This window comes from Eschrichtius robustus, chromosome 2, assembly GCF_028021215.1.
Source record: "Eschrichtius robustus isolate mEscRob2 chromosome 2, mEscRob2.pri, whole genome shotgun sequence".
In the NCBI taxonomy this organism is placed as follows: domain Eukaryota; kingdom Metazoa; phylum Chordata; class Mammalia; order Artiodactyla; family Eschrichtiidae; genus Eschrichtius; species Eschrichtius robustus.
The window spans coordinates 44,051,366-44,064,241 of record NC_090825.1 but is presented as its reverse complement, the minus strand read 5'-3'; the positions used below and the strand labels follow the sequence as shown (position 1 = coordinate 44,064,241).

Sequence of the window (12,876 nt, the reverse complement as noted above, 5' to 3'; positions counted from 1 at the left end):
ACATACCAATTAGTGTGACCACTTCCATCTTAAAATCAAATCTAAAAAACAAAATTTATTTTATATACGTATGTATATATATAAAGGACTGTGGGTTGTATACAAACTATTGCAAACACTTGTGCAAATCTGTCTTTTTTTTTATATAAATTTATTTTATTATTTATTTTTTTATTTTTGGCCGTGTTGGGTCTTCGTTGCTGCACACGGGCTTCCTCTAGTTGTGGTGAGCGGGGGCTACCCTTCATTGAGGTGTGCGGGCTTCTCATTGTGGTAGCTTCACTTGTTACAGAGCACGGGCTCTAGGCGCACAGGCTTCAGTAGTTGTGCACACGGCCTCAGTAGTTGTGGCTTGCGGGCTCTAGAGCGCAGGCTCAGTAGTTGTGGTGCACGGGCTTAGTTGCTCTGCAGCATGTGGAATCTTCCCGGACCAGGGCTCGAAACCGTGTCCCCTGCATTGGCAGGCGGATTCTTAACCACTGCACCACCAGGGAAGTCCTTGCAAATCTGTCTTGATATAAAGGAAAAGCAAAATCTGTATAACATTATTACTACTTGAATGCCTCTGTGACTGATTTTTTTTTTTCATTTTAAATATAAACTTTTTTATGGGAAAAAAAAAAAAGACCTTGCATTCAAGAACTGCCCCTTCACCCTTGCTCTGATACGCTGATGTATTGCCCCTTCACAAGACATTCTGATTAGATCTCTCTTTTGTTCTTCTCACTAAGCAGGAAAACCAGTTTAGGCCCTCTTATAAGCAGAAAGGATCTCACTGTCCAGGATGCAATAGGGAGCTTCGTAATAATCTCGGTCACCTCACTTTCTTAGGTTTAACCCACAGTCAGACTCCCCAAATTTCAGATCCTTCCTCCTTATCTGCAGAGCTGTCTCATCAGAGGAGCTTGTGGTCCTCTTAGGTCACCTCCAAGAACACAAGTCCCAGAAATAGATGAATGACACTCAGGCACCGGAGCAGTTAGGAGGGTGGGTTCTGGCATTAGATTGCCTGGGTTCGACTTCTAGCCCCATCACTTGCCAGCTGAGTGACCTCAGCCAAGTATTTAACTCATTTTGGTGTGTTTTAGCGTCCTCTGAAATGGTGATTATATTAATTCTCTACCTTGTATAACTGCTATGAAGAATGAGCCAAACACTGTATGAAAAATTCTTAGCATGATGTTTTAAGTTCTGGTATATAAAGTGTTCAGTAAATGATATCTGTTATTATTATCTTTCACGTGGCAATGTAGTCTTCTGAAACAGAGACAGTTCAACATCTCTGGACAGAAAATTCCAGCCTTAGTCGTTGTCACTCATCAGCATTGCTTTGATATTGGATTGCATTCTTTTGTTTGAATTAATAACCTTCTTTGTTCCTCGAAAAGAAGGTTTGGCTTCTGGTTTTACTTTCTAGAAATCTTTAAGGGGCCAAACCATCCTGCCCATTGTAGAGGGGGAATCCCTCCATCAAACACCTGGCATGGGAGAGTCCTCACTCGTGTTTAGTGTGATCTTCCCTGTACAGAGCCAGTTTAAGACAACCTTCTCCTCCACCTCCCCCCACCAGCACTAACTTGCTGTTCCTGATGTCAGGAAGTGGCAGCATTGCCCCACTCAGTCACCTGTGATTTCTCTCTCACTCAGAACTGGAATCCAGCCTTGTCGGCCCTCACTGACATCACTTTGTTCCCAGATGCCATTTTCTTTCACCTAGGTTTGGGGTAATAGCCTCCTTCATTATTCACTTATCTGCCTGCAGTCTTGCCTCTTTCAAGTTCACTGCTTTGGCCATAAGAAGGTTATTTCAGTGGATGGTGAAGGTCTAGGTCAGACTGGAAACGGAAGAGAGAAAAGAAAATGGAGACACTGAATGCAGGGAACACATAAGGAGCTTACCTGACAGCAGAGGAGAGAATGGAGATAAAACAGGTTTTCCAGAATGATCAGCAGGAAAATTCCTTAAAACAAACATGATTATGGCCAGGGTGACAGGGATGAAGGATGAAGAAAGCAGCCTGTGTCCCAGGATCTGGTGCAAGAAGAAAAGAAAAGATAGGGTCATTTAAGGCTTTAATTATGAAACATTTTTGTGTGTTTTTAGACATCATGATAAAAATATTTAAGTTCATTTTCTGTATTATGGTCCAAATGCATGTCAGCAATGTTTAGATAACATTAATATAGTACAAGGAAAAATTAGTGAACAATATATTATTTTTTTATTCCTTATAGAGGTACGAAAGGAGGATTCTTTAAAATGTTGTACCCATTAATTTTAACTTGTCTTCAGTTTCTATACCCCAAATGAAAGGTTTCTTCCCCCAACACCAGGGCGATTTTCTGTCAGTAATTGAGAGCACTGGCAGTAGCAGCTTTCACGTGAATCCTCCGCCCACACGCCCACAGAGGACAATAAAATGCACTCAGAGCTTCAGAGGGCTCTGCTTCTAAACCCAAGATGAGTCTCATTCAGCCCTCCTTTCCTTAGCTTGCAGGCTCCTGTTTTGTTTTGGGTAATAGACTGAGGGTTTTTTGTTCCTGTTTTTGTTTTTTCCTTTGTTGACTCCTTATAGGAACACTTGAATCTTAATTCTAGATTGAAGTTTCCCACCAGGGAACACTATCACACTTTCAATCTTTGTGTTCTACATCAAAGACCACCTTTACTGGGCTTTGTCTTCATCTCATCTGATTTTTCTGGTTTATTGCATTTATCTTTAGTTAGTGAATTAAAACGTTCCATCTGCACGATAAATCTCCCCAGTGGTTAAATACTTCACAGTTTACAAAACTATTTCAATGCGTTGTTCCTCAACGCTGCTGTGAGGTAGGCTGCAAAGTTCTCTGTGGCTTCATTTTATTTTATTTTATTTTTTAACATCTTTATTGGAGTATAATTGCTTTACAATGGTGTGTTAGTTTCTGCTTTATAACAAAGTGAATCAGCTATACATATACATATATCCCCATATCTCTTCCCTCTTGCATCTCCCTCCCACCCTCCCTATCCCACCCCTCTAGATGGTCACAAAGCACTGAGCTGATCTCCCTGTGCTATGCATCTGCTTCCCACTAGCTATTTTACATTTGGTAGTGTATATATGTCCATGTGTGGCTTCATTCTATATAAGAACAAACAACCACAGAGATGTGGGGCTCAACTAAGTTTACGCATCTTAAAAAAAAGCCAATAAGTATTTACAGATAAGCATCTATTATCTTCTATAACTTTAAATAAATGTCATTTATATTTAATAATTGGATAGAAGATGCAAGGATAAGTTATGAGAACATAATATCACTTAGGACACCTACATTGTTTCTAGAATTTATATGAGATAAACATGACCACTTATTCATTTTGGTTTATGTTTGATGTATTTTATTTCAGATCTTTGTCTTATGGGTGAATGTTCATAAGACAGTTTATACACTGGAATATAAGAGCATACATAGAATTTTTAACATTTGTTGTCAATCCTACATATAATTTTGAACTAAGTAGGAAATGAAAAATATGAAATATTTTTCTTTCTAGTTTATAGAAGAGCAAAGACTAACGTATCTTTTAAAATGATCTCATTAATTTAAAAAATAGGGAACTGAATTGTATAATTAAAACTGCAAACAGTTTGATTTGTGGTGGCATTGGGCTTATGAGCGAAATTTTCTTCATTTTATTGCAATTTATGTTAGGGCTGTTACAGCTATCATGTATGACAAATAAATAAACTATTGAAAAAAGCCACAAAGTTATACATGATGTATATATAAAGTAAATTATTTTTTTCAATTAATTCTATGTTTAAAAACATTGAAAACTATTAAAATATCTCAACATTTTTGTAATTGCATCTGAGGCTAATAATTTTCAGAGGATTGGTTATTATCATAGATAAGATTAAACCAGGTAAAGAATCTGATTGGTCATTAATAATTGACCAATAGAAAGATGTAGCTATTATCTAAAGTAAATGAAGTATTTTAATTTAGTTGCATAACATAGAATACAGTGAATTCTCAATTAGAACAAAATTAACCCACAAATAACCAGAGTTTCCTTTGGTCAATCTTTTAAGGAGAAACAGGGAAAATCAAGAATACACGTACACTATGTGTCTATATCCACCAACTTTTAGTATGTGTTTGGCTCTGCTAGAGACTGAGGTCAATTGTTTTGTCTAGATTTAGAAAAATTTTTATGAAGTTTGAAATTAAAGGTCAGTACTGAGTTAAACAAACAAAACTCAATTAAAAACACTGATGTCCCCAAAGAAAATAAATATTTTTTACTCAGTATAAATTAAATAATGCATAGTAAGATAAATGGAATCACAGAACCACAGCAGCATTTTGTCTTTGACATGGAGTAAAGATGAGAATTATAGATGTAGCCTGTGGGCTTTGCAAGATATTTATTCTTTCAAATCATGTCACATTGCCTAAGCCAGTTTAGTTGAGCCAGCACTTATAGACCTTTCGCCTGGGGTAGACATTGTGCCAGGAGCTAGAGACTCGAAAATCGTCAAAGTTGGTCCCTTTCCCTACTGCCCCACCCCCCTGGAATAGAGCAATGGTATTTTGTTTGCTTAGCCATTTAAACAAGTGAGGAATATTATGGAAAAGATGTAAAACATAAAAGTATGTTTAATGAATAATTAGAAAGCAAATGCAGGTATAATCACCCCACTAAGTCAAGAAATAATACAAACAGTAGTGTGATCACTTCCCAGAGCAAGGGATAAGACAGTGCTAGCTAGCATCCCCAAAGCACCTACTACTCCCTGTGACCTTTGCCAGTAACATCCCTTTTCATCTCCCCTGGAAGTAACTTCTCCTGATTTTATAGTAATTACTTCTTTGTTCTTCTTTCTAGTCTTTCAAACCTTCTCCGTATGCATCTCCTCAATAATATAGTTTAGTTTTGCTTACTTTTGAACTTTATGTAAATGCAACCATACTGTCCATATTATTTTTTTCTTGTTTCTGTTATTAAACATTGTTACATTCATCCACGTTGTTCCATGTAGTTTACCCATTGTAATTGTTCTTTACCACGATTTTACTTATCCATTCTACTGTTTTTTTTAAATTAATTAATTAATTAATTTTTTTTTGGCTGCGTTGGGTCTTCGCTGCTGTGTGTGGGCTTTCTCTAGTTGCATCGAGCAGGGGCTACTCTTCGTTGCGGTGCACGCGCTTCTCATTGCAGTGGCTTCTCTTGTTGTGGAGCACGGGCTCTAGGCGTGCGGGCTCAGTAGTTGTGGCTCGCAGGCTCTAGAGCACAGGCTCAGTAGCTGTGGCACACGAGCTTTGTTGCTCCGTGGCATGTGGGATCTTCCTGGACCAGAGCTCAAACCCATGTCCCCTGCATTGGCAGGCGGATTCTTAACCACTGCGCCACCAGGGAAGTCCCATCCTACTGTTGATGGAAATTAAAATTGGGTCCATTTTGAGGCTCTTATGAACTGTGCTTACTCTTGACATGTCCCGTGATTCTCATATGTGTGAGTTTCAGTCTCTAGGTGTATACCCTGGGGTAGAACTGGGTGGATGTATCTTTCACTTTATGTGTCAGACTGTTTTCAAAGTCGTTGTACTAATTCACATTTCCAATGCCATGTGTGAGAGTGTGCTCATTATAGAACAGTGGTGTGTGTGCTATGCTCCACACAGCATCCTTCAGGGGCTGCAGAATAGGGCAGGGTAGGAGTTGGCCAAGTTCTGTGTCCCTCCCCACCCCCAGTTCACTCAGTGCAGTTCTCTTGTTTTCCATATTGAACATCAGCAATCTTTTACTGGAAAAAAAGTTTGCATGACTTAAAAAGAAAGGGATTGAAAATAATTGATCTGGAAGACAGATTATATACCTAAAACATTAGAGGCTCAATAAATGTCGAATGTTGAATGATGAACAAATGAATGAATGACAAAAAAAACACTGAATGAATAGATTTTCAGAAATAAAGGTTATAAGAGAATATCTAGTTCTTTCCAGCTATGGCCTTTGTTCACAGGGAGATAGGCGACAGGGAAAGGTTATGTGAAGAGCAGGGATTTGTCTTTGCTTTTATTTCTATTCTCCAGTAATCCAGAGAGGAACAAAGAGAGTAGTGTGAGTTAGAGAGAAGAGAGAGAAAGAGGATAGAGACGGAGATACAGAGAAAGATGAGAGGAAGGAAGGAAAAGTGAAGGAAAAAGGTAGTTTTTTTTCTCTACAAGTCATGCTCTTCCATTTTGCTGAGTGGGTTCCCAGAGCACAATCTGAAAACCAGGTGACTACTATGAACCCCCCTTTCTTAGTCTCATCGCAGCTCAGTTTCTCCACCTTTGAGTTATTTTGTTCTTGCTGCTTCTTGGGAGCTTGCGTTTGTGTTAGTCTGGAGGACCTCACCACGTCCCATTGGTCTCCCCAGCTGCCCTTTGACAGGTCATTACAACTCCCTTAAACACAGCTACAAGAACTTACCCATGACTGGGTCTCAGGGTTCCTAAGGAGGCCAAGGGCCTCCAGAAACTGTCCCCACTGTTGATGTCCTACTTGTTGATGTCCTTCACCACAACTAGCTTGTAGGCTCTTTTAGTTCAGACAACTCATATGTAAGTATATATGCCTGCTACACACTTATATAATCCTTGATGCTATATCAACCAAAAAGGAAAACATTCAAGAATCTTGGGAGCCTTTTATTCCAAAAATGATTAACTAAAAGGAATGTGATCTTCTTAATAACATTTGTCCTCATTTTATTCAAAGTGCTTGTATAATTTAAATTCTATCGGTGATGAGAGTGGTGAGTTACCTGAAAGTAATCAATACTATCTACTTTAACTTTTCTCTTTTCTTTAAGGCTCTATTTCAAGTTCTTTCACTTGTAGGTATACACATTTTCCAATTTCAATAGAGGCTTTTCTTCTCTTTAGAAAAAACTCACATAATTTTTTTAAGGTTAATATTAATATGGAATTCAAACCCATTCATATGGTAATTCCATCATTCAAATTTATGACTGTAATTGAGAATCTTACATTATTTGATCTAAGGATAATCAAAATGAATAGGGCTATGGTCAGATCAAAGTGAGTTTTCAACACATGCAACACCAAAACTAAATGGGGTAATTTAATACTGCCTAATATAATATTCAATATTCATGGAGTGCTTCCCTCAATTTTCTCAGACGAAGTTATTATTCTCTCTAAAGGACAAATCTGAATAAAGAAACCACCACAGATGCTATTGCATATCAGCTTTAACACCTGGAAATTCTTACCATATGTGAACCACTTTTCAAAGACATTCATTCATTCATTCTATAATCACTTGTAGAGTGCCTATTAGACACTGTGTTAGGCAGTGAGAATACAAAAGCAAATGAAAAGAAAACAAGAAATGATTGGTCCCTTACTGATTGTTTGGGTGGCAAAGAATTGAGAAAAGAGACCTACAGAAGAAGTGAGACAATTAAAATTACTAAATAGTGGGATACACACTATGATTGAGGTACATGGAAGGTAAAATGGGAATTTGGGGTAAGGAGAGCATACGGCAATGATGGGTGAGATTTGGGAAAACTTCCTAGAGCAGCTGAATCTGAAAAATAGTAAGACCCAGGCAAAGGTAGACTGCAAGGACATTCCAAACAGAAGTGGGCAGGAAATGCAAAAATCCAGAAGTAAGAAAGAGCATCTTGTGGTTCCAGAATTGCAAGGGGCTTAGTATGACTAGAGATTATTTGAGAGCTAGAGAATGATAAGAGATGAGGCTGGAGAGATGAGTAGACACCATAGCCTATCATCATAAAAGACACCTGTAGGCCATTGTAGTGGGTTGAGGAGTATTCCCCCCCAAATTCATATTTACCTGGAACCTCAGAATGTGAGGTTATTTAGAAATAGGGTCTTTGCTGATGTAATTAGCTAAGGATCTCAGATGAAGTCATTCTGGATTTAGGGTGGGGCCTGAATCCAGTGACTGGTGTCCTTATAAGAAGAGGAGAGGACTCAGACACACAGAAAAGAAGGCCATGTGAAGATGAAGGCAGAGTTTGGAATGATGCAGCTCAAGCCAAGGAATGCCAAAGATTGCCAGGAGTTATCAGAATCTAGAAAAAGGTGAGGAAGTATTCTTCCCAAGAGATTTCAGAGGAAGCATGGCTGTGCCAACATCTTGATTTTGGACTTCTAGCCTCCAGAACTGTAAAAGAATAAACTTCCATGGTTTTAAGTCATGAAGTTTGTGGTCATCTGTTACATCAGCCCTGGGAAACTAATATAGTCATGATAAGGAGTTTGAATTGACATACAGACACCTTGACATGTCAGGTGTCAGCCTTGACATGTTCTATGAAAAGATTTAAGTAAAGAAGTGACGTTATCATATTGGTACTTTATAAAGGTCACTCTGGCTGCAGTGTAGAGGATGGATGTGAAGAAAGAGAGACTGAATATAGGGACACATTGGAAGGACCTAGGAAAGGGCAGCCTTAACTAGAGAAGTGAGAGAGGGGAATGAAGAGAAGTGGCTAGATTTGGGAAATATTAGAAAACTAGACTTGACAGAACTTCATCATTATTTCTTAGATGTGAGGGTGTGTGAAAACTAAAAAGTCAAGGACTATCGACGTACAGCCTAGCTTTCCCACAGTGCATTAAAAAAAGCATCTGTTCTCATCTACAGATCCAGCTAAGGCAGAGGACATAGGCAGACATGTTTGCACCACTTGAGTTGGGTAGGTTGGGGCAATCTGACTCTCTCCTGGTATGAACAGGGAAATGCTGCTGTGAGCTTGCCCTGAAAGGTCATGCTGGATTGGTGTTAGTCTTAGTGAGCCATATATTAGCAGAAAAATCTAGTTCACAGAGGGAGGAAACAGATGAAAGCCAAAAAAATAAAAACTTAAAAAAAATTCAAGTGAACTTGGGAGATAGAGATTTTGAGGAGATTCCTTTGAGGTCTGATTATAATTCTTATAAATGCCTTCCATGAAATTATCCTTAAGCATATGATAAATCTTCTTTTTACTTGCAATATCGAGTGGCTTTTCTGTTTTGTAATCATACTATCTCATGCCATCACATCAGATCTCTGGCATGGATCACTGGATAGATGGCAGTACCATTTATCAAGAGGGAAGGATGGGAGGAAAAACAAGTTTTGAGGAAAAATTATGAGTTCAGATTTGGACATTTTGCCTTTGTGGTGCCTCTAGGACATCTAGGCAAGTCCAGTGTGGACACAGAAGACCTTATCAGAATGTTTTGGACCAGAGTTCAACGCTGGAAGCCATCTCCCGGTAAAGATTAATTGGTATCATTTTCTTCCAGGGTAAGTGGGAAAAGAAGGCTAAGGACAGTGGGAAGTCTGACATCTGAAGGACTTCTCTATTCCAGAAAGAAAGAGGAATCTGCAGAGGAGGCTAAGAAGGAATGGCCAGAAAAGTAGAATAGTCAGGAAAAGTGTGAGGGTGGGGTCCAAGAAAGTGGAGAAAGGAAAGCATTTCAAGGAGGTCAAGAGCATCAGATGCTGTGTGAGTGCCCTGTTTTTCGGCAAGGAAGAAACCGCTGCTGACTTTGGCAAGAGGAGATTTGGGGAAGTAATGCGGGTGGAGGAAAGATTATGAGTGGAAACAATAGATTATGTTTTCAGTGGGCTGGCTGTAATGAGAAGAAAAGACATACAGAGGTAACAAGAAGGGAACATAGGATAAAGGGATGTGTCTGTTCGACTAAGATGGGAGAGACTTAAGCCTGTTGACAGACTGAAGTCAGTTGATAGAATTTAATGATAATTGAGAATCATCCATTAATGACTCAAGGTCTGTAGGAATGTGGGAGGGATAGATGCAATCCTAGTTGAATAATTACCAACTTTCACGGTGGTGAGAGGGAATGGGAATAGAGGGTTGTTTTTTTTTTAAGGTACAGATTATTTTTTAAATTTATTTATTTATTTATCTATGGCTGTGTTGGGTCTTCGTTTCTGTGCGAGGGCTTTCTCTAGTTGCGGCAAGTGGGGGCCACTCTTCATCGCGGTGCGCGGGCCTCTCACTATCGCGGCCTCTCGTTGCGGAGCACAGGCTCTAGACGCGCAGGCTCAGTAATCGTGGCTCACGGGCCTAGTTGCTCCGCGGCATGTGGGATCTTCCCAGACCAGGGCTCGAACCCGTGTGCCCTGCGTTGGCAGGCAGATTCTCAACCACTGCGCCACCAGGGAAGCCCGGGTATAGAGTTTTTTTTAAAGGCAAGAATGCGGGCACGCACCCTCCGCCGTCCGCAGAGGGCGGGCCTGCAGAAGCTGGCGCTGCGGCGGAAGAAGGTGCTGGGCGCCGAGGAGATGGAGCAGTTCAAGCTGGCGCAGGCGGCGGGCGGCGCCGTGGACCCCGACGTGTGCAAGATCCTGGTGGACCTGCTGGAGCTGAACGTGGTGCCCCTCGCCGTCTTGCAGATGCTCAGTGCTTGTGCGCCGGGCAGAAGCTGGCGAGCGAGCCCCAGGACCCCGCGGCCGCGCCCCTGCCCACGCCCGGCGTGCCTGAGACCCGAGGGAGAAACAAAGGCAGCGGTGCCTTCGGCGGCGGAGGCCCGGCGCTGCCAGAACGTGGCGTCCGGGAAGGATCCGGCCAGAGGATGCCCCGCCGACCCAGCGCCACCAGGCTGCCCAAGCGGGGTGGGCCGGGGAAGAGCCCCACGCGGAGCGGCACCTGAGCGGGAGGCCTCGCACGGGCCCACCGCGGGCTGCGAGCCTCGCAGGCAGGTTGCTCCTCCCGTTGGTAATAAACCTCTTTGAAAACCTGAAAAAAAGAAAAAAAGGCAAGACTGCAGATAAATTTGTTGACAAGAGGTAAAAAGCAGAGGAATTTTTTCCTGATGATTTCTAATTTGGCTCTGTATAGTAAAATTAGGTACTAGAAGTTGAATCTGTGCAGAGGAAACGTACCAGAAAGGTATTTTGGAACTATAAATTACCTAAGAATCCCTACCCACCCTCCAGACTAGCTCCAAATGTGAAACAAATGTGAGTACTTGCAATCACTTAGGAAGTGACCTATAGAAGGGAAAATAACTCCTGGGGTCACCAAAAATATATATAAACCTAAACTGGTTCTTTGTAAAGATAAATTAAAATACAAACACAGATGCACACACACACATATATACACATACATATGTATACACATACCACTTTAAAGTTTGAAAAAGGAGATATGGTAGAAGTCAGAAGAGTTATACAAGAATATTTTGTGCACTCTGTGGTAATAAACTGAAAATCTAGAGAGAAGGAATTTTTTCTAGCAATATATAAATAACTAAAAGTTAAAAATCTCCAAATACCAATATCATAGGAAGTATTGGACAAGTTAAATCTACTGCTTAAGAAAAGGTACCAGCCTCTCTTTTCTATTTGAACTGTGTTTTAAGGTAACTAAATAGTTGATAAGGGAAGATTCTTTGTTGAGGAATTTTAGTTAATAAATGCAGAAGGAATGATAGAATAAGAAAGTCACCATTTTTGTAAACCCTAATGAGACACAGTGGCTCTAAGGAATGTTCATTAATGGCTGCTAAAACTATTAGGTGAAAGGCTGATGGGGAACTTTATAATGAATGGATCAGGCTGACAATACTTGAATTCATGCACCAATCTCAGTGTCATTGTGAGTGGAACAACTTGACATTAAGGACAATCATGTACTATGAAGTATACCTCACCACCTATGAAGAATCCTCCACACACAAAAATTGAGCTTAAATATAGTCAAGCCTTTATCTAACGTTCAGTCTACAAAAAATGAGAAAAGAACAAGTTAAGCAATACTAAAAGGAAACAATCAACCAAGTCCAGAATCTGGAATATTCTGTAGGACAAACAATCATTTATTTCAACAAATAAATGGCATGGCAGGGCAGGAAGGGGTAGTTGAGAAGGTGAGAGGACACTTTTATAAACTGAGAGAATCAAGAGACAGAACAAACAAAATACAATGCTGTAGACCTTGTTTGGATTCTGATTCAAATAAACCAACTGTACAAGGATATTTTTAAAACAATCAGGAAATTTTTGTTAGGTATAAGGTGGCCATGGAAAGGACGCTAGAATGGGGGCTTATAGAAAAGAAAAGGAAATGGGAATAGCAGTAACAGAGGAAAATATAAAACAAAAGAGGGGCATTGAATGAACTGGTAATGATAGTGTGTGATATACTGAAGAGTATGACCAATTTGGTTCGGTACATGTGATGTCACTGTTATTCATTGACACTGCAATCCCATGTTCAGTAGTTTTTTAATAGAAACAAATGTATTAGTGTAAAGGGATATATGAACAAGGATGTTTATTGTAGCAATTTTTGGTAATAGCAGAAATCAGGGCTTGTACATCCATCAACAGGTGAATGGTTGAATAGATTACATTCTGTCCATATAATGGAATATTATGCAGCTATTGAGAAGACTTACTTAGAGTTACACATATATTGATCTGGAAAGATGTCCATGAAACTTTAAGTGAAAAATGCAAGCTGCAAAGTAATGGGCATGAATTATCCCATTTATTGTAAACCATACAGAAATAAGGAGAAGAAAAAATTCCAACATATGTATATTTCTGTGTCAGTCAGGGTCTAGTTGTCAGAAGAGAGAAATAATACAGTTATATATGATTATATGATTTTATATATGATTAAATATAAAATAATGGTGAACTCGGCACCAATTTGCTAACCAGATAACTGAAAGAGAACTTGGAGAACTCTAGGTTAGGAGGTGTGATGACTCTGGTTCTGCAGTTGTGGGAAAAACTATAAGTTGTATTCAGCTACTGTCTGGGGCCATGGCTGTGGCTGCAGGACTGAAGAGCATTGGTCAAGTGATTCT

The 12,876-nt window shown here is 39.9% G+C and overlaps 1 pseudogene; it reads left to right on the top strand.

Annotated features, from left to right (window-relative positions):
* The first annotated feature begins 10,252 nt into the window (after positions 1-10,252).
* On the top strand, positions 10,253-10,707 carry LOC137758834 (mitotic-spindle organizing protein 2-like; annotated as a pseudogene).
* The last annotated feature ends 2,169 nt before the right edge of the window (positions 10,708-12,876 follow it).